This window comes from Manis javanica, chromosome 13, assembly GCF_040802235.1.
Source record: "Manis javanica isolate MJ-LG chromosome 13, MJ_LKY, whole genome shotgun sequence".
In the NCBI taxonomy this organism is placed as follows: domain Eukaryota; kingdom Metazoa; phylum Chordata; class Mammalia; order Pholidota; family Manidae; genus Manis; species Manis javanica.
The window spans coordinates 46,467,576-46,491,845 of record NC_133168.1 but is presented as its reverse complement, the minus strand read 5'-3'; the positions used below and the strand labels follow the sequence as shown (position 1 = coordinate 46,491,845).

Below are 24,270 nucleotides of genomic sequence, written 5' to 3'. Positions count from 1 at the left end.
GCGGGCAGCCTGAAAGTTTGGTGGTGAGAAAATGTAGGGGTTATTATAGGGTCTTCTATTTTTTAAAATAATAAGGTAAGATTGTCAACTGAGAATGTGTAATTAAAAGATGGGAGAAGAAGAGAAGAGAAACTGGTATGAGTTGTCTTAAAGAATCCCAAACTGAACCTAAAGAAAGACATACAGAATTATATTGAGCATTGTTGAAAGCTTATTTGGAGTATGTAATCACAAACGTCAAATGCATTAGCCTAGTTGTGTGATTTTTTTTTTCCAGTTGTGGTTTGTGTCCTGAAGAGACAAAAAGGATGGATTTTTTTCAAGTGGGTGGTGGAAGGAGAAGGGCAAACAGTCAGAAGCTATTTTGTGGAGACCACTTTGAGGAAATGACTCTCCTGAGGTCACATGGCCTCTTGTGCATACATTCAGCATAATTATTACTACCCAGAAATGTGCATGCTTTGTTATTAGACCATGAGACCATTTTGAATAGTCTGTATTTCACATCTGCAGTTTTAAAAATTAGTAGGCACTAACTGTTTGCTGAAGAAGTTCATAGAAAAACCTTGGAAGATAGGTGAATATAGAAAAAGATATTAGATTCTTTTAAATTTCACAAGATATAGAGTGCTCTTCCGCACCTGAGTTCCCATGGCGATGGGAAGCACAGCCATAAACCTGGAATGCTCAGACCCAAAGAGAAGAAATGTCACCAGGGCAGAGAATGCTGAAAATGCATGAGGCCCAGGGAGGGTGCTGAGCCCTGGAGACTAATGTCTTCTTCAACATGGGCAGAGGTGCTGTAATACTGAGAAAACAACCCTCTGATAGTTAATGGCTACATGATCTTCTGTACGCTAGGGTTTCAGGAATAAGAGGATGTTTTACAACCCACCCAAAGAAGCTGTAACACAAGTTGAAATATGCTGAGCACAGCGTTTTAATTACAAGGGATCAGAATAACTTAGTAGGCTTGTCTGTCCTCAGGAAAAAGTACCTGCAGGGAGTGCAACAGGAAACTCCCTCCAACAGGTGGGAGGTGGGGAGAGTGAAGTGTCTACATAATAAAATCATTCACTCCAGTAGATGTATTTATTTAGTACCTATTGTGTCCCAGGCACTATTTTCAGTTGCTCAAAGAATATAGCTTATGTCAAGACACCCTGCTCCACTTACTGGTAATGTGTTGTGTTTATTGTATGCACCTCTGTGTGTATAAAAAATATAGTTACTTACATATTCTATGCCAACTTTTCCAAGAAAATGTTCCTTAGAACACTAGCATTCCATAAGACATTAATAAATGTTTTGGGGAGAGGAGAGTTTCCCAACACAATACATTTTGGAAGCATTAAGTTAAACAGTGGGTTTCTTTATGGCAGAACTTCCAGAAGACTTTAAGGAGTTAGTATGTGTAAGGTTTTCTAAGGGGGAATAAAATAACAAATGGACATTGCCAAACTTATTTGATTATGGATTCTTTTCATGAAACAACTTGAACACTTCAGAAGATTAGTGTTTCATTGCTTGTGAAATTCTGAATTATATAATATTGTGTGTTTTATATTAAATATGCACAGGGTATATTATAATCGTATATTCACACATTATCTTCTTTTCCCATTCCCAGCCCCAACTTTTAACTGTGGAGATATTTTACCATCAGTTCATTTAAAAAAGATGAATGATGAATGTTTTCATCCTAATTAAATTTAGACATTCTAATCAGCAGCAAGTAAATATAACTATAATTATACAAATTTTTAAGAAGTTCATAAAAATGACAATGAAGTAAGAAAACATGAAATATTTTATCTCAGACTAGAGCACCAACCCTTTTCAAGTTCCAGGAAAGGTACATTTCAAAATATCAATTAATCCAAGTATTTTAGAACATGCAAGAATACTATTTCAAAGTCTTGGACACTCAGTGAAATCATACTTGATGCCCTACCCGGAGACTTTTATCCAAAAGTGTGTTCTACAAATATTCTTAGGTCAGTTTTATAGTTTCCAAGTTCACAATGCCCACAGAAACTTGGTTTGGCGAACACAATTGGACCTGTCTACATTTACTATTTTAAGTTTTTATCCCTCCAGAGAGTACCCTGGTTCGTGTCGCACATCAGCCATTTTCAGCTGCGTAGAAGCAGCCAAAGTGATTGAAGCCCAAGTGTGGCAATTATACAGATAATGTGAAGGCATGGATGTCAAAACCAAATGATTCAGGAATATATTTACATTTCATAATTGAGTTCTCTTTAGGGATTACATTACCATATCTTCTCACTTTGGCACAGTTGGCATGGACTTAAATGTAATTTAAAATGGAAGCAATTCAGAGTCAAAAAGAGGGCCAATGAGGCCCTAACAACTATAAAAATAATGATATTTTGAGGACTCCCATAGCAGACCACTTAAGCAGAACTAAGAAAGGACATCAAAAGAGATTATATACCATACATTTCAAACACACTAACTTTTAAAAAAATTACCATTAGTGCTTAAGAACCTATAATGGCTCCCCATTATATGCAGGATTAATTTTAGCCTTTCTGATCTGGGAAACAAAATCTTTCACCATGTATTTCTTTCATTGTCTTGCCTGGCTGTACCAGCATCTCCTCTTTCTTGTCCTCAACTTATACTGAGTTTCTCACTGCTTCTCAAAAACACTCATTTTTTTCCCCATACCTTTGCTCACTGTTCTTTTGTCTGGGACTCTGTTCGTTCTCCCTGCCCTTGATGGTTCAGGGCAGTTTTCCTCTCTCTTCTGAATTCCTTGGCTTTCTAGGCAGTTTCTTTCTTTTCTTCTTTTTTCATCCACAACACTTTGAATGTTTCTTGTCTATAAAACTATTTTTTCTCTTACTAGACTGAATTCCTTGAAACAGGAACAAATGATTTACCTTTGTACCTCTACCACCTAGCCCAGTGCCTGGGCCGTAGAGGAAATCTAAGAGGTGTTTGATAAACAAATATTGAATAAATGTTTAATGAACAACTTGAATAAAAGTATAGTCCTGACTCGTTCAATTTAACTATGATTAATGGGAAAATTGAGACATAAAAAGATTTAACTACCTGGAATCACATTATCACATACTACTGAAACAATTTTGTCAGTGTACATATTTTCCTCTCCCTAGTTTAAATCTATCTAAAATTATATTTTATCAAAAGAGGTAGAAAAGAACTTCAACCAATTTTCTACAAAAAAGGTGTTGACAATACAAAAAATCTTCCCAAATTCTGCACTAGTTCTCTATAACACAAAGAATATACAGGTTTATATTTAGAGACTGTCTTAGCTCGGGCTGCTATAAATGTTCTACAGAGTGAGTGTCTTATAAACAACTGAAATTTATTTCTCACAGCTCTGGAGGCTGGAAGTCTAAGATGAGTGTGCGGGCAGGGCTGGGTGCGGGGGTGCAGACAACCAACTTCCTTTTGCGTCCTCACCCAGTGAAAAGAGGATGAGCTATCTTTTCTTAGAAAGGTAGGAATCCCATTCATGGGCTCCACCCTCATGACCTAATTACCTCTCAAAGGGCCACACCTCCAAATACCATCATGTTAGTAATTAGATTTCAGCATATACATTTTGAGGGGACACAAACACTCCGTTCATAATGGAGACCAACGTCATTGATTTTTGCTTAAATGATTCTTAACAATGGCAATAGCTCGAGGAGTCTGACTCATCACAACGTTCCCACAGATAGAAATATGAAGCCTAGAAGTGCCTGGACAAATTACCTCCAGACCTTAATGTGAGTTTCCCTAAAACTGTACTTTCTTGTAGGGGTTGGTGGTGAGATAGAATTTACTGTGGCTCTGATTATGTACACAAGCCAGCTGGGCTTACATGGTTTGTACAATAAATCACCCGCCCTGCCTGCTCTCCGCTGTGGGAAGCGCTCACACGGGAAGCTTGGTCCAGCTCTGGGCTCCTAGCTTCACCAGCCCTGGAAGCGAGTGTGGCCTCCATCTCCCACCCACGCTCCTCATGCTTGTTCCGGGCCAGCTGGGCCTTGGCCCGGGTCTCCAGTTCCAGGCCCTCCCAGTTGCCATCCCCGGACGAGGTGGTCCCGGCGGGGTGCCAGTCTCCTGATGCGCTGACAGGGAAATTCTAACTCTAATTCTAACGTTTTCTGACTCTTGGAACTTCAAAAGCTGTCATACTACCGCTCCTGATTTCCCTGAAAGGTCACAGCGCTTGTTATTGTCCCAAAAAGGAAAGTATTATGGGATGTTCATCATGTACTCACTCTTACTCGACTAGTTACATGTAGGTTACCGTGTCATCTCACTAGTTTCAGTTCTGAAAAACCTAAATGGTTGCAAACAGTGGTCTAGAATATGTGTTGAATGTTTTATTCCAGTAATGGCCTAATTTGAGAACTTAATATTTAATTTAGAGTAATAAGTGGAGGGTTAAGGCTTGGCTACAGAGTCAGTATGTAAAGCCAATAGTCTTAGCTGTTGACACTATACTGACAGTGTAAACCAGCCTCACAATTTACAGTCAGTTCTAGTATGAGCTTGGCCTGTGAACATGTAAGTGAATATATAGGAACCATAGGAAGAATGACCACCCAGGTGATGATGCCGAAAACGATGACAATGACAAAGACAGTCCTTTGCATGGAGAACTAAAATTCTGTTATTAAAGTTACATACCCAGTGCTTTCTCCCCTGCTGATACTTAAAAATATACATTGTTTTATTTGGATTTTCTTAAACTCATACTTAAGAAAAAAATGCAAACATTTGTGGAATGTCCCAGAAGACCTTTCATTGTAAAGGCTTTGAGAGACAAAATAAACTCATCTATTTTATTTCAATCCCCAAAAGGTCAATGAGAGTTTTGGACATATAATAGATGCTCAAAGTTTATCAAATGTTGAATAGTTAATGCCTAAATATTTATTTATATGCCTAAATATTTTGCCTAGTCAAAGCTAGAGGAGCAGTACATCTTATGTTACATTTCTTTTATATTTGTAGAATTAATATTTTTGGCTTTCACAATTTATGCAATTGTGAAAGGACTTGATCTATAATAACTTGATTTTGGCTTAGGCACAAATTACAACTGAAAATACCACAGGGTTGGTTTACTAACTGCAGTCTAACCTCCTAGAAACCATCTATTTTTCAATGTAGTCAACTATTCTCTCATTTTGACCATAAATAGTGAAATTTCTGAAATCATGAAGTTTATTTCTTGGGCCAATGTTCCTGAAAATGAAATCAAGTCCTAGTTGTTGTGATGGGAGTGAAGTCATTGCTCAGCATGGTATTGAGTGAAGTAAGTGGAAGTGAGAAAACATACCTCAGTGAGATAGGAGCTCAGGATAGTGTTAGTGAGTTTTCTTACTCCACACACACACATTTCACTAAATTCTTTTTTGCTGTAGTATACTGCTAGGATTAGAGATGAAGTAATAAGTTTCAGATAAATTATGAGCACAAATAGCAAATTTGCTGATGTCTTCATGATGTGAATGATTCCACCATATATTCTATTGGAAATAAGCAAGAGAATTTGTGAAGTTACTTCAATAGGTGCTTTAGCATGTGCAAAACTATAAGTGCAAAAAAGGTGAATAATGTAAAGATGTTAGAGTATAATAACACATCTGGAAAATGTTTGACTTTCAATATAAATTTTATTTGGGAATAAGAAAGAAGCCTATAGAAATATATCTCTAAAGCTACATGAGGCATATTACTAATTCAGGTATGGGAATAACTTACCATGCAAAAAGATTTCTTTTTTTAATTTGAAGGACCATATACTTTTACATAATGTAAACTGGAAAGGCAACATTGTTAGACCATAACTTTATAAATATGTTATCCTCCAAGCTAAAAAAAACACTAAAGAAAGTTAAAATAATATTCAGCTCCAAATGAAGCTGGTTGGCAGAAATATCCTTGTGAGAATACTCAAGAGATACAGAACCCAAGTTTTCAGGAGGCTAAATCCAGACTGAACTTGACTTTAGGGCAGTGCACCAGACAGGGTAATTAAGCCATTCTTATTTACCATTCTGCAAAATGCAGGGCACCAAGACTCCATATTTCCTTGGGAAACATATATGACAATGTGGATCATAGTAGCTCTCTTTTGAGGCTACTTTAATAAATGCTGTCCAAAAGTATAAAATTGTATTGCTTTCCATAACTGTGAATTTAAGATTCTAATAATAACCAAATATGTACAAATTCTTCCATTTTCATGGCTGAGTTTCAGTTCATATTGCATTCCCTTCCTCTAATATCATGACTCTCTTAGTCTTCCAAACTAAGGCATGATGACATAAACGCTATGGAAAAACATCTAAGCACTGATATCTCCTTGAGCAAGGGAAACAAATGCAAAAATGAACACATAGAACTACATCAAACTAAAAAGCTTCTGTACAGCAGAGGACACCATCAACAGAACAAAAAGGTATCTAACAGTACGGGAGAATATATTTGTAAACGACGTATCTGACAAGGGGTTAACATCCAAAATATATAAAGAACTCACATGCCTCAACCCAAAAAGCAAATAACCCAATTAAAAAATGGCAGAGGATATAAAGAGACAATTCTCCAAAGAAGAAAATCAAATGGCCAACAGACACATGAAAAGATGCTCCATATCACTAATCATCAGGGAAATGCAAATTAAAAGCACAATGAAATATCACCTCACACCAGTAAGGATGGCCATCATCGAAAAGACTAAGAACAAATGCTGGTGAGGATGTGGAGAAAGGAGAACTCTCCTACACTGCTAGTGGGAATGTAAGCTAGTTCAACCATTGTGGAAAGCAATATGGAGGTTCCTAAAAAAACTAAAAATATAAATACTATTTGACCCGGGAATTCCACTCCTTGGAATTTGCCCAAAGAATACAATTTCTCAGATTCAAAAAGACATATGCACCCCTATGTTTATTGCAGCACTTTTTACAATAGCCAAGATATGGAAGCAACCTAAGTGTCCATCAGTAGACTAATGGATAAAGAAGAGGTGGTACATATATATAATGGAATACTATTCAGCCATAAGAAAGAAACAAATCCTACCATTTGCAACAACATGGATGGAGCTGGAGGATATTATGCTCAGTGAAATAAGCCAGGCAAAGAAAGACAAGTACCAAATGATTTCCCTCATTTGTGGAGTATAACAATAAAGCAAAACTGAAGGAACGAAACAGCAGCAGACTCAGACTCCAAGAAGGGACTAGTGGTTACCAAAGGGGAGGGGTGGGGGATGGCAGGTGAGGACGGAGGGATAAGGGAATTGAGGTGTATTATGTTTAGTATACATGATGTGAGGGGTCACGGGGAAGACAGTGTAGCACAGAGAAGGCAAATAATGAATCTGTGGCATCTTACTACAGTGCTGGACAGTGACATGCAATGGGGTATGGGTGGGGACTTGATAATATGGGTGAATGTAGTAACCACATTGTTTTTTCATGTGAAACCTTCACAAGAGTGTATATCGATAATACCTTAATAAAAAAAATCTAGGCACTGATGCCAGTTTTTGAAGAATGAAAAGATTCTTTTATGATCACATTGCTAAATGACTGATAAACATTAAGTCACTAGTGGGTGAGGTGAAATCTGCAAAGTGAAATTTTTAGAAGGCCATATGGTTGGAAGCAGGGCTCCATTCACAGATGATAGTCTGATGTTCATTATTAGAGTTGCATGGAAAATGTGTGGTGAAGATTTTGTGGACACCATTGTAGATCATGAAGAAGATTGGTTAAATGTGCAGAAAACCAGGGAGTTGGTTTCAAAGTGGCCACAATTACAATATTAAGGAATTAGAACAAGCTATTTTTTATCTTTTGAGGCCTTCCAATATGCAAATGCAAAATTTAAAACACATAAATTTATTATTCATAACTGATAAGTATATTGGCTATATTCTAGGAAAGGCAAATATAATTGCAAAGGACAAAATATCTGCCACTAATAATATTCCTTAATAAGCTATCATTTCCCAAGCTACCTCCCTTCTGATACCCTTCCAAAGTGCTTTATGCACTCTGTATCATAAAAAAGAAGTTCTCATTAAAATATCACCATTGTCAGATAAGTTTAAGGTTAATATTCCCAAAACAATATGCCTATAGTGTCATATAGAGTTTATTTTTGTGGCAGATTTTATGTAATAGCTTTGTGAGTGGCTTTAATCCTGTATTAATAGAATCATGAATAGTCTAAAGGCGTCACATCTTTTTAAGTTACACATTACTGCATTGGGGGGAGAGGATAAAGTATGGGTTATAAGGTTACTTGAAAATTTAGGGATTCACACATGTCCAAGGATATAGCTCAAAGGTACACACACTGTAAACTGCCACTGCTGTCCTTCTGGAATGAAAATAGATTTCTAAGTATGATGGCCCTCCCTTAAGTTTTTATAATTATATTTTCAATTTGTAAATGGAAACCAAACTCCTCAGAATCCAAAGTCCTCATTTATATCAATGTCTACAAAAATCTAAAGTTAAAATGCTTAATTAGAAGACAGAATTATTTCTACAGTTTGAGTGTTCCATTTTAGTTGGTACTATGTTTTCATAACTCTTGGACTTTAAGGGTAAATTAACATTTCTCTCTATCTCCAACTTTTATCTCCAGTTCTCTCTCAGGGAGGAGCAGAATTGGTGTAATTGGTCAAATTCCCAGGCCTTACAGTGGTTACACTTGCAGTGGGCAGAGTTTAAAAGGGGATAAAATGTAGAGCTCCCTTAAATGTAGCCCTTTTGAATGAATCCTCTTCTTCTGCAAGTTCTCTATGAGTTAATGTCAACTCTCATTCCTTTTCCTCTGATCCCTCTCTGGGTTGGCCTTTCTTCACAAAGAGGTGGCAAGACCAAGGTATTTAGGTTGAGTGTGCAGAATGGAGGCAGATACTAAAGTGCTATTTTAGCTATGAAACTAAAACCTAAGAGGAGAGAAAATGACCCCTCCTATGAGAAGTGAGAAAGCAATTAGGGTAAAGTGAAAGAGGATTTTTAAGAAGTTTTGCTCTGTGTGACACAACGCAATTTCCTCTTTGCCACCTCATTGGGAGATTTGCAATAAATACCTACATATTTCTTAAGTTTTATGTAGTTATATTTGTATTTCTTTTAGATGCTGTGCTAAAACTGGCCTTAAAACAAATCATTTTTCTTCCAGTTTTGTGGGTGATCCTGAGAGGTTGGCCAAATACTGTCATCCAATTTTAGCATTTCTTATGTAGGCCATTTGGATTAATGTGCTCTGAACACTCAAGTCTGACATCATCATTATCAGTACAAAAAAATACTAAAACATAGGGATAATGTAAATTCTAGCTTCAAAAGGGAATGCAGCTTTTCTATAAAACATACATCTGAAAAATTTTCCATTTCCAAATGGAAAAATGGTGCTGTCATTCTGGTGGTGTGCCGGGGTCAGGGGATTGCTGCTTGTCTGCCCCGTTAGGTGGTTAGAGTGCGGGTGTAAAAACGGTGCGTACAGCAAGTGGTGCTGGCCAGGTAGAGGAAGCCCATAAAAACAGCGTCTGCCAGCTTTCCACTCCCAGGGGGAGTCCTAGCCAACTTAGGCCCATCTGGCATATGCTTCACGTTGAACAAGTGAATCTCCCTCAGTGATGTTCTAGGCTCTTTCAAACTGCTGCTTTTGTGCTGGGTCCTGGGTGGACGGGTCTCAACATGAACTTGTAAGAGCTGATTCTTTGTTTCCTACAGCCCTATTTCTTCTGAATAGAATCCCCTTTGTTTTTAAAACCAGATGTTTTGGAGGTATGTCTCTTTAGTGAAGACCCAAGGTTTGCGGGCACCTGGTGTAGGGTACAAACCTCTTGCTCCCTAGGGAGCATATACCATACACACACACACACACACACACACACACACACACACACACATATATATATTTCTTAGATGCCTCTCAGTTGTGGGTCACTGTGCCAGGGGTGGAGTTTTTGGCAAGAGTGTGTCTCCGCCTCTCCTACCTGTCTCAATGTGGTCCATTTATCCTTTGTTGTGGAGCAGGTGTTCAGGTAGTTCTCAGGTTCTTTTCAGAAGGAACTGTCCCATGTGTACTTGAATATTTGTTGTGTCTGTGGGAAGAGGTAATTCAGGATCTTCCTATGCTGCCTCTCCTAGGAAGTATATTGACAGCATGTAGCAGTATGATTACATCTGACACTTACCTAAAAGATGCATTTATTTTGTAGCATATTTATTCTGAATTCTGATTAAACTGCACTGAAATTAAGAAAGCCATGCTTTGCCCCCACTTACATCCATAATGGCTATCAATCAAAATTGTGTGCACAAACTAAAGAACAGACCATGACCTCATGAATTTCTAAACACTTGGAGTCCCAAAAGATTTTACTTGGAGAATAAACTGTTTATATTAAATTATTTAAAAAATTTTAACTCCCAGTTTGATAAATATAAAATCTTAATAAAAAACAGTAGCTATTTTGAGATTTTTCCTGTGACAATCGCATATCTATGTGCTATATGTACATTTTCTTCATTTAACATTCTCAACAACCAATCTGAGGTATATTCAATCTCAGTCCTACTTTACAGATGAGGATATAGGCACACAGAGGGGAAATGCCTTGCCCAAGGTCACAGTTGCCAAGGAATAGAGCTAGGAACTAAGCAGTTTTACCTGATTGCTGAATCAGTTCTCTTAACTACTTACTGTCGTCTTACATGAATGTTGATTTCCAAGAGTTGTTTAAAATAAAATCTGTTCCTGTAAATAGATCTACCGTAATATGTAAGAATTCTTTCATTAAAAGCAATATTTGACATGGCTATAACCAATAATAAAATACAATGTATTTAGTCATTTTTTATTGATGTATAGTTGATATAAATGTAGTAATTTTATAAAAATCCAATACTGTGCCAGTTATTGATTTATTACCTGTTTGCTCCATCTTCATCCTTTCTTGCTTGCTCTGTGTTCATGGATCTGGTCTCTTTAAATTTATTTTCTCTTTGCCAACTGGCACTGAAGCTCTCTCAATAGAAGGTGCTGGAGAGACCTGACAGGAGGAAAAGAGTTTCACTTCCTGGTCGGCATATCCTCCCTAGGCAGGTTCCCGCACACAGGCAGTCCCCCAGCACCAGGCTCCTACACTGTGGAGTGCCCAGCAGCTTTCCCTGGCACAACCCTGAGGCCGTATTTCAGAGTATTTCTGATGAGAACTTTCTTGTGAAAACCTTCCCCCAGCATGCTAAAGGTAGATATCTAGCACATTCCATGAGTGTGGCGGCATCACTCTTTTTCATCTAGAGAGCCCTGTCTGTGTCCTCTCCACCATGACCTGGATTCCAGCCTTGGGAGAATGGGAACTCTTCGCTGGGTTCTTCTCTCAGGCTTTAGAGTAGTGATTGCTTCTTATATCTCCTATTCATGTATTCTTTAGCGTTCTCTTCACTTCTTACTAGCCAGTCCCACATTACACAAATCCCTGACATAGCTAATAATATGTTACATTAAACTTTCCCTATTTAAAATACTGTGTGCTTTTTTCTCCCTGACTGAGCTCTGACAAAAAGAGATACTTACCCTAAGTGAAAGGTCATACTGAAAGCACTCTTGTGAGAAGTGATTAACTAAATGTATTTTATTACATTTTTAAAAACTTACTAGGAAATACAATAAAATATTGTTTACAAATAAATGGTGCAATTTATTTATAATTATGAATTTACGTGAAAAGAAATGTTAAACGCAATAATCATCAATCGAAGTTGAAATCCATATTTTTATCTTTTAAAAAGGAAGTCTTTGTCTATTATTTTATCCCCTATTTATTACAATATTTCATGGGGAATAAAGAAGGAATGCAACTAGCACACTGATCATAACTAAGTATTATATTTAACTTAGTAATTATTTTAATTCAAATAAACCCAAATATATCCAATTTAATAGATGTATGCTGTATCATTATATGACTCCACAACTTAATATATATTTAAATCTTTTTATTTTGACCATAAATATAGGCTGAGTTCATATTTCACAAAGTCTTGGGACTGTTTCAAGACAAAAAGAAAGAAAAAATACTAGTTGAGTTTAATTCCTTTCAGCCAGTTATGCCTAGGGAAATACATATTGGAATGTAGAAAGTCAGTCCTCATGTGTTTGAAGTGAGAAATTAATCAGAAAGCAGCAAAGTTTGTGGAACTCCGTTTTTCAGCAATTGGTAACTTTAAAAACCCATAAAAGTTCAATCTAGGGAAAACTTTGGCAGAAAGACCTGACTTCCAAAGCTGATGAGTTTTATCACAGGTCTAACCTATTCAGTTACCACGGCTGAAAGGCAAATGTCTAGCGGTGCTTCCCGAGGAGTTCCCGAGGAGCCCATTGAAAACATATGACTCTTAAAACTTTTGTTTATACACAGAAGTGTGACTTTCAGGACTGGAAAAATCTTTGTTAACAAAAGCTAAACTTTTTTCTGAAACTTAAGACCACCCTGTGCTGTGACTTTCTCAGTCCCCATAAAATAAACTAGGTCTTACTTTGTCATTACTTGGAAGCAAGACCACCAAAGAAAATCCAAGGTGTGACTACATGCAGGGATTCAATAAATAGCCCTTTTTGTGGAATCAACATTTAATATTGCCTTCAAAATAGTGTTCAAAGCTGTCCCAACCACACACAGGGTCTACATGGAGTGCTTGGTTCCCTGCTTTCTGATTTAGACATTGACCTTTTGGAGACTGTGGAAACGTCAGGATTAAAAGGGAAAATGCTGTAAAATTGATTCAACTCTAAGGGTGCTGGGAAAGTTGTAATGGTTGATAGGCTGTCTGTGTTCAGATCATTTCCGAATGGAATCTTGGCTCCCTCCCTTGGTACCATCAGCCTCAGGCAATTCACTTCACATTACTGATCCTTGGTTTCTTCATCTGTAAAACAAAGATAATAATTCCAACCTCACAGTATTCCCATGTGGAGTCAATGAAATAATCTATGGAAAGTGTCCTGCACAAAGTAAACCTAGAAGGTTAACAAAGAAATGCCCATGTAATGCAAGAGATTCAAATTACTATAATGCCCTTACTCTGTTTTAAATCATACGGTGTAAAACGAGTCACATAGCTTTCTGGCAACACATACACACGCAGTGTTTGACATTTGTACTATTTCATTTATTCCTTTTTCATAAAGCATCTAACAATGAAAAGACTTCACTAGTTCATTGTCAATTGCTCATTTTAAGAAGTATCAAAAAAAAGTAAAAATGTTTTTTAAAGTAAGTCAAGTCTTATAATAACTATACTCAGAGAACAACATGTAATGTATAGAAATTTTTTTAAAAAGTAGCCCCTTGAACATGGAATTCTGAAAAGGGATCACTTGACTTGGGTTACCTTGGGCACCAGAATCTGTTAAAACATGCTCCGCCCAAAGCACCTATATATAATATTTACATGTGCTTTAAGTACTTAAAACTTAAGGAACTTTAGGAGAATGACTAAGCCCATATTCTATAACTATTTGTATTTCTTTATTGCACTTCTATGTAAACTATCTAACATTCAGCATTGGTATTTGTCTCTACTTTCTCCTCATTATGGAACTGGTGATAATTGTCGCGACCCTTCAGGGACCGAAGCAACACGCCCAAGGTCTTGATTCTTCTCTAGGCTTTATTGTCTAATCTCTCGCGGCGGTTACAGCAGTTGTCGGGAAGCTCTCTCCCTCCCCGGGGGGCTCCCTTATATTCAGTCACCCAACCAATCCGGGACAGTATCATGCGTGACCTTTAAGCGGATAGGTGTCACGCGCCACTCTAAGCGGGCAGCACGAGCTGTGCACTGGTACGGAAGTCTGCTGGGCCAATCCCCAACAGGGAAGCAGGCGCCATCTTTAGGGCATTGTCCAGTTAGAGTGGGGCTCAGCCTTGGCCGTAGGCCGGGCCCCCACAATAATCCATTTCCAGTGTGTCTGGAGATAGACTTTGCCCTCCCTGTCATCTTTTGCATGTCCTCTGCTGTTCTTGCCCAGTACAGTCTGGCCTTTACTGATACTGCCCTTTCTTGGTTCTGGATCCTTCACAGTGTTCACAGACAGAAGTGTTAACCTCGGCTTGCTTTCCTTTGCATCTCAGACAACTGCTTGGAGTTTGTATTCTCCCAGAGAGATCAGCATGTGATAGCTTTGCATCTTGTGATCTCTTTAGGGTCTTTTCTTTCTTTTTATATTTTAGTTGTATAACTTTGATTCCAGAATTTTAAGGCCCTCTTGCTAGGTAAAATAAAATTATGACCTTCTTAGAATCATAATTGAAAACTGATCCTCCCTTTACTCAACCCCTAGACATTTCATGTGCAATCCATTTTCAACCCTTTGACAACAGTGTCAGTTTCTAAATGCCCGATATTGTATGGATGACATATGTAAGACATTAAATACAGTATTCTGGTAAATAGTCTATAAATTTTCTTTTAGGCAGATTTTAATGACACATTTTTACCATATTTTTGCCTGTGATTTCTCTTGATATATATCATTAATGGTCATTAACATGTATAGGAATGTTTCAAACATGAGTTATCTATGTGTAAATCCATTTGGGAAATAAGAAAACAAAATGATGAGAAGTGGAAATTATTAAAGTAACACATAGGTCAATTTTGCTTTCAAGTTTTACTAAAATGGCTGAAATCAGTGTCTCAGGCCAAAGCTATGTGATTTACTTACTATGAAATAAGACCTTACTCTGTCTCTTGAAAAACATGTCTCATGGGAACATGTTTGGAATGAATTAAGAGAAGACTATACTTTAGAAACACTTGTTTTATGTATATGCAAAATTAAATCAACAAATATTTAGAAAAAATGCAACCAAAAGAATCAGAAGATTCAAGTTTTGAAAAGTAAGAACACTTGATGTGCTTTGCAAGTATTCACAAAAATCATAGAAAGTATAAAGTTTGAGAACCAAGGGAAAATAACAGTGACACAATGACACACAGATACATTTTACTTTTCTTGGAAAACAAGACATTAGGGAATCAATTCAGAATGTTATATTTTTATATGGGATTTTTTCTTTGGCTTGTTATATTGAAATAATTGCAAACCTAGAAAAATGTTTAAAGAATTTAAGAACATATCTTTTACCAATTTTTAATGTTTTGCAAAATTTGTGGCATCATTATGTCTGAACATTTTGCTGCTTTATACTTCAGCATGTATTTCTTAAGAACAAGGATATTTGCTTATATAATCACAGTACAATTATCAAATTTAGAAAGTATGACATTGATATGAAAATAGTTTTATCTAATTTTATTTGATTTATAGTCCATATGCCAATTGCTCCAATATCCTTTATAATATTTTTTTCCCTTTGGTCCATGATCCATCTAGGATCATGTAATGCATTTATATGCCATGTTTCTTTAGTCTCATTTAATTTGGAAAAGAATATCTGCCTAACTTTGTTGTTCATTACATCAAAGCTTTTAGAAGAGAAACATGGTAGAAACCAGGAGGTCATTCTGATACCACCAAATTCAGTCCAACCTCACAGAGTTCTTCTTGCCATCCCTGTGTCATATTTGTATCTCCCTTCCTCCACAGTGAGAACTCTGGCCCCCATCATCAACACACTTCCCCATTTGCCTAATCCTAGAATCACAACAAATAGCTTCAAAATTTCTACATTCAAATAATTAGAAAAAAAAAACTTAACTAGAGAAGTTTAGGCTATAGAGTCAAATTACTGTATTCAAATTATTTGTGTTAGTTCTTCACCCCTTCAATTTGGTTACATCATTTAGTTGAAATATAGTTTACAACCAGTGTGGGTTTTTTCCCCCTTTCTTATTGTTTTAATTCTATTTTTAAACATGTTGAATATCAACATGCTTCCAAATGCCAAAGCTGTACATAAAGGTATACTCAGAGATCTGTTTCCCTTCATATCTCTTCCTCCTCATTCTTCCCTTATATGTAGCCACTTTTAATGTTTCCTGATTTGTTCTTCTTATGTTACTTTTGGGAAAAATAGATAGATACATATTTGTTTCCTTATACCTCTCTGTTTCTTGCATAATAGGTAGCTTACTATATACATTCTTTTATGCTTTACTTTTCTTGTTTAATAAATCCTAGAAATCTCTTATCAGTTCATAGAGCCCTTTTTACAGCAGCATAGTATTCCATTAGGTATATGTGTATAGTTTTTTCAACCAATCTCCTATATTCAAGCATTTATAATTATTTTCAACTACAAGTAATGTTATAATGAAAAATTTGTGCATATGTAATTTTGTATAGTTGGAAGCATATTTTCAGAGTAAATTCCTAGAAGTGGGCTTGCCAAGCTAAAAGGAGAGAGCATATATAGTCTTGTTCAATTCTACTTTCTCTGATATCAAGATTTAACCTTCTGATTGTTTTTTTGTTTTTATGTGCCTGATATATCTTTTCCAATATCTTTATTTTTAGCCTTTTTGGATCTGTACATATTTGGTATGTCTCCTGGATACATACAGGGTTGTATTTTGCTTTATCAACCAATTTCAAAATCTTTATTCTTTTAATAGGTGGTTTAGGCCCTTTCACATTTTTAATATGACTGACATGTCTTTTACCAACTCTAGCATACTATTCTAAATTATAATTACTTGGTTTACTATGTTGTATTTACGCTTTTTATTTCTCCTTGTGGTATGATTATTTACTATATTTAACTTTTTGTTTGGTTTAGGAAGGCCTGTATTTTTGTGTATACCCAATTTGGGGTTTCTAATGTTCAATTTTCACAAAAAAAATCAGTGGCTATAAATAAATAATTTGGTCTAAATAAAGTGTTGCTAAATTCTAACAAACACTTTTATCACACATTGTAAGTTTAAACAGGGCTTGGGAGTGTAGACCACTGTAATAGAATGTCCCAGCTGAGAAAGAATGAAGCTCACATCTTGCCCAGAAGATTTAAACCATAGCGTTCATGGACCAAATTCTTTTTTGATTATATTGAGCTCAGTTTGCAAATAAATGATCTTGAAGGATGAGGGTTCAGGACACTTCACATAACCTGTTTGTAGAGGTAAGGTTATTATGGCTACATCCCCTTATCCTAGCCTCTTCTTTGCTCCCACACTGTTATTTTGATACAGCTAAAAGTTCAACTCCAGTCCCTCCTAATGAGGGAAGCGTAACACTATCCAGGCGTCTCTCAGCATAGGGATCTGAATGTCATTGCTCCACACAATCTGATTTATATCAGCTTGGTTAAAAATCACCCCCATGCTGGAAACCCCCTGTGGAGAGGTGTGCACTGGCTTCAGGCCAGAGCTCTCTTCTTCTTGTTTTCTTCTCCCTGCCCAAAATCTGTGGTTGTAGGGACCTGCTGTGTATTTGTGAAATGATCCTCATAGGGACACAGAGAAGAACTTTGCCCTCCTTGAAATAATTTACACCTAATTTAGTTAAAGGAGCATAAATGATGGGACTGCTTTATGCCATCAATAAGAAGCATCACTTGTAAGATTTTTAATGCAATGTTTGAGCACACACAGCAAATGCTTTCTATCTTCTGGGGCTACAAAAATCTTTCAGAGTAAGAGATTATTTTTGACAATATGGTTCTAAATCCTTGGGAAGAAAAAGTCAGAGCAGATGGCCAGGGGCCAGTCAGGAAACCCTTAATCACCCAGAAAAACAAGGAATGGGAGAGGCCATTATTCTTAGTGGGCCAGACTGTAAAACAATGTTTTTAAGTCTTCAGATTTATAGCAAAGCACCTTGAAATATCTCAGGCAATCATGAAGAACAAAACTGCTCCAAAAGGCATTAAGCAAAATTTTCTTGCTCATTTTTCCTTAAACAAACAAAACTGCCTAAACTATCTTCTAACCTCACCAGAGAGCTTTCCTATTGTTATCTATCACTAATAAAATATTCTAGTATCTATTCTTTCACCATGGTAGATTTTGCACGATGACTAAATTAATCCTAAACATCATCATAATTGAATGAAAGAGAAATCAACTGGGGACACACTTAATGTGCACACACTTATTTTCAAGCAGATACTTGGGCTGTAATATCTTCCCCCTGGAAGTGTTAGAGACGATGAGTGATTGACTAGAAGGCCTTCAGGTGGGTGGGCCATTACAAAGGAGGAATCATAAATCCTGAAATTAAAGGCAGCAGTAGAGATTAAGAAGAAAATGAAATTAATACTTGCTGAGCACTGCAGTGTGCAAGCCTTTCTCCTAAACCCTTTCATTATATCATTATATCATATAAACATTAGATCATTTAATACTTATAACTATGAAACAAACACCTATTATCAATTTTATAAATGAAGAAATTGTGACACCACCCCCCACAATTGATTAAATGACCTGCTGAAACTCACACAACTGGCACATGAAAAGTTAAAATTCATTCCAAAAGTCTATGCTCATTCCAGAGTTACAAATTAGCAATGGGCAGGCCCATGAGGAAACAGGGCCTACAAATGATATAACAAAGTATGCAATAACAGTTACCATAATAAAATTAACCATAATAATGATATATGTACACGTCAGTCTTCTTTCTAGCACATTGTCACCAATACACTCAGGATATTATTAAATGTATAGAGGTAAAAGAGCGAGAGTGCAAAAGAAGAAAATCTATAATCTTCAACTGTTTTGCCTGTGCTGTCATGAATCCAACTCAGACTATAAACAAACTAGGATTAGGCATGAAAGGAAGTTATAATAAAAGAACAATTCCCTTTTAGAAACAGGGTGAAGCCAGGAAAAATTGTTGAATGCTATGGCAATGAAAATGAAATTTGATTTTGTTTGAAATGCAGTTTAGAACAATAATAGAACATGAGAGAGAGAGAGACTTTGCATCTCATTTGTGTTATCACCCAGAAGACAAAAAGAAAAGATGGATAACTTTTACAAAAAGGACCCTATGCAGAAGGCAATCTTATATTAAAGAATCGATACCTAAAATAAGAATTGAATGCAGGGGGTTTGCATCAAGCAAAGAAATGCAGCATTTTATAAGATATAGCTGTTAAAACACAAAATCTTCCAGTAAACACAACAAAGGGAGCTTATTAGAAGCTCTGATGCTGAATAAGAACATGGTAAGAAGTGAATCAGGTCACAGATTAAAATTTACTGTTCACAGTCTAAGTGGTTCAAGTAATATTTCTGTTTAGTATTTCTTAGGGCTCTTGTTGTAAAGAAAGCAAGATAGTCTCTTGAAGAAATAAATTCCACTAGAAGTTTGGCAAACTGTATTTTAGTCCAGCTGAGTCACCCAGGTAGGTCACTTTATCTATGTGAGCCATAGTTTCTTCATCAGTAAAATATAACATAATACTGATTAAGTAATAATTAGTTTAGAGATAATCAAAGATCATTTTCAAGGGTAAAATTCTGATTATGAGCTACATTTTGTCAATACAGAATTTCTGTTTAAAATGGTAGCTCATAATCCTGAGTTCCTTAGGCTCTTCCCCAAAAGGGGGAAAATCAGACTAAGGGTTTATGGGAACATCAATGGAAGATCACATTTAGAGAAAACTCTGATAAATTATTGACATGTTCCTTTTGACTTTAGTATTTACAAAGTTATATCCTGCTGATATAACTTAAAAAAGAATGATATATAATGTCTCTAGAACATAATTCTTTTTTCATAACTAGCATGCAAAGGTAAATATTATTGATGCTAAAATCAAGTTTCCTGGCTCTCAGCCAGAATCACTTCACTTGTGTTAATTAACCATTGGAAACCTGGTAAAATTTTGTCCACATGAGTAAATAGCATCTGTTAAAAATAAATAAAGATTCACATAAAAAACCCTGAAGAATCCACTCCCAAACTACTAGATCTAATATCTGAATTCAGCAAAGTTGCAGGATATAAAACTAATACACAGAAATCTGTTGCATTCCTATACACTAATGATGAACTAGCAGGAAGAGAAATCAGGAAAACAATTCCATTCACAATTGCATCAAAAAGAATAAAATACCTAGGAATAAACCTAACCAAGAAAGTGAAAGACTTATACTCTGAAAACTACAAGACACTCATGAGAGAAATTAAATAAGATATCAATAAATGGAAATACATCCCATGCCCATGGATAGGATGAATTAATATTGTCAAAATGGTCACCATGCCAAGGGCAATCTACAGACTCAGTACAATCCCTATCAAAATACCAACAGCATTCTTCAACGAACTAGAGCAAATAGTTCTAAAATTCATATCGAACCACAAATGACCCCAAATAGCCAAAGCAACCCTGAGAAGTAAGAATAAAGCTAGGGGGATTATGCTCCCCAATTTCAAGCTCTACTACAAAGCCATAGTAATCAAATCAATTTGGTACTGGCACAAGAACAGATGCATTGATGGAATAGAATAGAGAGCCCAGATATAAACCGAAGTGTATATGGAAAATTAATATATGATAAAGGAGCTATGGATATACAATGGGGAAATGAGAGCCTCTTCAACAACTTGTGTCAGTAAAACTGGACAGCTACATGTAAGAGAATGAAACTGGATTATTGTCTAACCCATACACAAAAATAAACTCAAAATGGATCAAATACCTGAAAGGAAGTCATAAAACCATAAAACTCTTAGAAGAATGCAGAGAAAGGGGAGCCCTCCCTCACTGTTGGTAGGAATGTAAATTAGCTCAACCATTGTGGAAAGCAACATGGAAGTTCCTCAGAAAACTAAAAATTGAAATACCATTTGATCCAGGAATTCCACTCCTAAGAATCTACCTGAAGAAAACAAGATCCCTGATTCAAAAAGACATATGCACCCCTATGTTTATTACAGCACCATTTACAGTATCCAAGATATGGAAGCATCCTAAGGGTCCATCAGTAGATGAATGGATAAAAAAGATGTGGTACATATACACAATAGAATATTACTCAGCCATAAAAAGAAAACAAATCCTACCATTTGCAACAACATGGATGGTGCTAGAGGGTATTATGCTCAGTGAAATAAGCCAGGCAGACAAGTACCAAATGATTTCCCTCATTTGTGGAGTATAACAACAAAGCAAAACTGAGGGAACAGAACAGCAGCAGACTCACAGACTCTAAGACTAGTGGTTACCAAAGGGAATGGGTTTAGGAGGGTGGGCAGGGAGGGAGGGAGAAGGAGATTAAGGACATTATAATTAGCACACACAATATAGGTAGGTCACAGGGAAGGCAATATAGCATGGAGAAGACAAGTAATGACTCTATAGCATCTTACTACACTGATGAGCAGTGATTGCAGTGGGGTCGGGGGGGACTTATTAATATGAATGAATGTTAAAACCACAGTGTTGCTCATGTGAAACCTTCAAAAGATTATATATCAATGATACTTTAATTAAAAAAAAGAACCATGTGTGGGGAAGTAAAAAGAAAAATAAAACTAGCACTAAGCTCATCTAAAAAAAGAAAAAAACAAATGAAGATTAAATATATCAGGTAAAGTTATATATAAAAGGTAAATGCTATGAATTATAAAAGTATAAATGATATGGTATTTAAGGTTATATAAGGAATTGAACTACAAAGCTTATAAATTATTAGAAGAATCACACACCAATCAATGTGAAAAAGTATAACTAAAATAGTGATTATTTTATGGCAATAATAAAAACAGAAAGTAGAACCTAAATTATGCTGAAACAATTAAGACTACATGTCGATAAATCAATTAATCAATATGGGCTAAATTCCTATTTTAGAGGGCATAAACTCATTTTGGATCACAAAGTAAAACCCTACCAAATATTATTTACAATAAATGCATATTTTAAGAGTTGATTCAAAAAGGTTACTAAAATAGTCATAGATACAACATTTTAAAAATGTACACAAAAAGTAAGCACAGTATGTGTCTGTCTTGCCGATGGGTTTCAGCCCTGGAAAAGTTCACTCTGGATTCAGTGAGACCAAATAATAACAATGGAACTGTAGGGGTAAAAGTTTCCATGGTCGCAGGTTGAATGCTGGAATTACATCTGCCTCTGCATTGTTTGCAATCCATCTCCCTCTCTGCCTCCAGGCAGAGCACTGGACAGAGCTCTTTATTAGTAACACTGACAATAAAGGTCATTGCCAATGGCTGTGTAAGCATTAACCTACTCAGCAGGCCAATTACATCATCAAGTAGTTTAGAGTCAGGTGAGGATCCTGACCATAGGAACTTCCATTTTTCCGACTGTATGGTAACTAGAACTCTAAGACAGCTCCCAAGATTTCCTATTCCATGATGTGCATGCCTTGCACAATCCCCTAGACTATGAATATTCCCCTAGAATATAATGGATTTTATTTCCATGCTGAAATTATGTTATATGACACAAGTTGGCCTTAAATAGGGAAATTATTTAGATGGGCCTAATCTATTCACATGAGCCCTTTAAAAGGAAAGAGTTGTCTCCAGCTGGTAGAAGAAAAGTCAGAGATCTGAAGCACTGGAAGGATTGAGTTCACCTTTTCTGGCTTGAAAATGGAGGAAGCCACTTGGCAGTCTCTAGGAGCTGTGAGCAGCCCCCCAGCTGACAGCCCAAAAGCAAACAAGGACCTCAGTCTTACAAACACCAAGAACTGAATTATGCCAACGAGAATAAACTTGAAGGCAGATTTTTCTCCAAAGCCTCCAGACAACAATTAAGCCCTACACCTTGATTTCAGCCTTTAGAACCCAGTAACTCTGCCCCAGCTTTTTGACACAGAGAACTGTGAGCAAATAAATGGGTGGTGCTTTAAGCCACTAAGCTTATGACAATTGTTATGCAGCAATAGAAAACTAATACACAGAGGAAGCTATTTTAATATCAGTTTAAGATTGAATTGAAGCCATAAGATAGTAAACAAGACAAAAAAGGCATCTTATTACAGAAGTGATGCAGTTCACAATGAATATATAAAGCAGGTATAAACAGTTAACTACAAAATAACCTGGCTCAACATTCATAGTGGAATAACTACATCAAATATAAAAATATATGTAAACACATTAGTGAAAGTAAATGCAGATAAAGTGAAGGTTCCTATGGCCAGGATTCTCACCTGGCCCTGGACGGCTAGCTCACTACACACATGTGGGTAATACACTGCTATTGACTCTATATAAAGAGCTCCGCCCAGTACTCTGGGCTCACAGGTAGCATGGCTGCTGTATGGCTGCAGGAGAGGAGAGAGTGGAATGGTGGCACCACTGAGGACAGAGACTAAGACAGCTCTGGGGGTAGAGAGTCCCAGAGGCTGAGACCAGCTTGCTGCATGCAGACACGCTCCGAGTGGACGGGATTCTAGTGATTGACCTGCCACCATCGGAATAAAGTTGGGTATAAACCCTTTCATCCCAAGAACATTCCATTATCATTTTTTGGACTCATTGAATCCATAGTGAACTTGCCCAGACTGAAACCCATTGGCAAGACAGTAAACCTTCATTCACCTCTTTCAGTCTACCTCTTTTAAAAGGTACAGGTATATTACTGGAAATTCTTCTTATTTAGGAAACTCTTAGAGGGCATTTGCAAATAGTATTTCAGAGTTTTCCATAGTATTTCCCTATTGTTTCATGTCCTACTTTTCTGTAATTTTTTTTTGCTATATATGTTTCAGTTTCATAGTCATAAGAGTAAATGAGGAGTAAGTGGACAGAATTATTATTTTAACAGTAAAAATAAGAAATATCTTCTATGAAGCCAAATTTTGAGGGAAATTTAGGAAAATGTTCTCAAAAATGACGATTTAAGCATAAACCCTAGATTTTAGTGATAAATTTAGCCAATAATAGTATCACAGGGGCAAAATATTACTATTATGTAATAGTAAGTTTGGTGAAGTGTGTCTGTTTTCACAAGATTAATCATTCTCTTTGATTAAGGATTCCATGACAAAAGCCAAAACTTTCTAACTCATACATATATAAGACTACATAGCAGACACTCAATAACTACATATTGACATGTATACAGGTGTACATGTGTGTATATGAGTGTAAATGTGAACATATATGTCTTGCCTGAAGGTATCAGACCCAGGCAAGTTCAGTGAGACTGAGGAATGACAATGGAACATTCTTGGGGTAAAGGGTTTATTACCTGGCTTTGTTCTTCCAGCTAAATGGAGCACTAGAATTATGTCTGTGATCCTCCTTCATCTCTGTCTCTGCGCAGACCAC

At 36.5% G+C, this 24,270-nt stretch overlaps 1 long non-coding RNA gene across 3 annotated transcripts in view; it reads right to left on the bottom strand.

Moving 5' to 3' along the window:
- The window catches only part of LOC108407110 (uncharacterized), a 72,460-nt gene that overhangs the window by 24,122 nt on the left and 24,068 nt on the right, over positions 1-24,270 (bottom strand). For 2 of the 3 annotated variants that reach the window (XR_012124217.1, XR_001855646.3), the window contains exons 2-3: positions 10,969-11,089; positions 10,031-10,138 (exon numbers count right to left, since the gene is read on the bottom strand). This is a non-coding gene — a long non-coding RNA (uncharacterized lncRNA). Of the gene's footprint in view, positions 1-10,030; positions 10,181-10,968; positions 11,090-24,270 lie in introns of all 3 variants that reach the window. The other variant, XR_012124218.1, reaches the window with a different exon arrangement.